The following is a 1,834-nucleotide window of genomic DNA, read 5'->3' as shown; positions in this document are numbered from 1 at the left end:
TGTGGCGGTTGTGGTGGTGGTTGCGGTGGTTGTGGTGGTGGTTTAATGGACAGTAATAAGGCAGTGGCTGCATGAACATGAAGCCTGCTTTGGTGATTTGTGAATATCAGCTTTTAATTTCTGTAATTAGCACTATTAATCTCTTGTTAAATAAACATGAGAGAGTTGAATATGCAATAATGATGCCAAGCATTTCATGTGTTCTGTTCTGTTATGCCTTTCCTTTGTAACATCATGCGTGTGTGATGTTCTAAGAATCAAGTGTGCATGGGGTATTATGTTGATATTATCATGCTTGCATGCAAAATCTTTTCTTCACATGTGGAGTTTGTGGATTTGGATAATCAAAGTTGTAAGAAACAATATGCGATTCCTTTATCAATTGCCATACTTAACAAAGATGCATTTTTAATGATAATCTTCCCATCATCAAATATATTTTTGATATATTCTCCAAAGGCATGCAATGTGATATGTATTAGATGAATTAACACTTTATTCTAATAACAGTCCGAGGTCTAAGTCAATAGCAAGACCAAGAAAAGAAGATGAGCTTTCTGCTTACTTCTTTCTCTGGTCAGGAAAGTCAATAACTTAATCACTGGCTTCTCTATCCGAGTATGGCCTCCTACTCCCATCGGCCAAGCTTCAATCTCTTAGAGCGGACGCTGCCACTGTAGATCATCCAAATGGGGACTCCAAAATGATACAAATGCGCATTTCCTCTCTGAATCGAGAGCCGGAATAATAGAGGTCATATGAGGCTCCTCTCAAACCAATAAAGAGATTCATTAGCAAACTGAGTCTTATTACGGTCAAAAGGGCACGTAAAGTTAATACTTAATAGTTGAGAAGGTTAAATAATTTAACTAATTTAATTAAATTTTTATTTAATAACTTTCGGTTATCAATTTTATCAATTTTACGTGAAGTTGACTGCACCTGAGTTTTCACCTCTAATAACACTTGTAGTATAGAATTGGTGTAATATAATATATCAATCAATATATACTAATTAGAATTCTTGGTCAATGAAATATTCTGATTAAATATGGAACAAAAAATAAAACGTAATCTGATGGTTTTATCATTTTTCCATTCTTAAAAAATATTTTTTATAAATATAAAGCAATAACCCGCTAGAATCTAAAATAACTCGTTATCGACTATACCAAAACTTATTTCTAGTAATAAACTCTTAATAGAATTTGATTTTTAGATTGTATTTAAATTGTAATATATTAATAATTAAATATATTAAATCTGAAACAAAAATTTAAAATTTAAATTTAAATTTTAGTTTTATTTAGTTTATATTTTAAATGTGTATTTAATTTTAAAAAGACATTAAATCTATTTATAATTTTTAGATGTGTTTATTTTTTTTTTTTAAATTATTGTAATAAAAAGCTGAATATTGTACAACTTTTAAAGGATACCTAGTTGAATTGTATCTAATTATCGATAAATATATTGGTCATTATTTTTATTCTCGCTAAAAATAAAATAAATAATTACTAAAAGTAATTTTCTAACGGTGATCACTCACTTCATTTGACTTATTTTGTACATTATACTTTTTTTCCCCATAAAACTATGATTGTCGAAGGCTGCTAATAATGCAATTGTTGAAGGCCTTGGTTTGTCTTGTTGTGGAGGTCCTTGATGATGGCTTCCATATGATCACCATTTGTGATGTGCTTTGTTTCACAACCGAAAGTGATGGATGTCATGATTTTCCAGGCTACTCTTGATTAAATATGATAATAATATAAATCCTTAATCTCAACTACATAACTTTAATTTATATTATCATTAAAAATAATAAGTTTAA

At 29.6% G+C, this 1,834-nt stretch overlaps 1 pseudogene; it reads left to right on the top strand.

The window, feature by feature from the left end:
- The window catches only part of LOC107646432, a 9,087-nt pseudogene extending 8,878 nt beyond the window's left edge, over positions 1–209 (top strand).

Source organism: Arachis ipaensis, chromosome B06 (genome assembly GCF_000816755.2).
Source record: "Arachis ipaensis cultivar K30076 chromosome B06, Araip1.1, whole genome shotgun sequence".
Taxonomy (NCBI): domain Eukaryota; kingdom Viridiplantae; phylum Streptophyta; class Magnoliopsida; order Fabales; family Fabaceae; genus Arachis; species Arachis ipaensis.
This window is presented reverse-complemented; position numbering and strand designations above follow the sequence as displayed.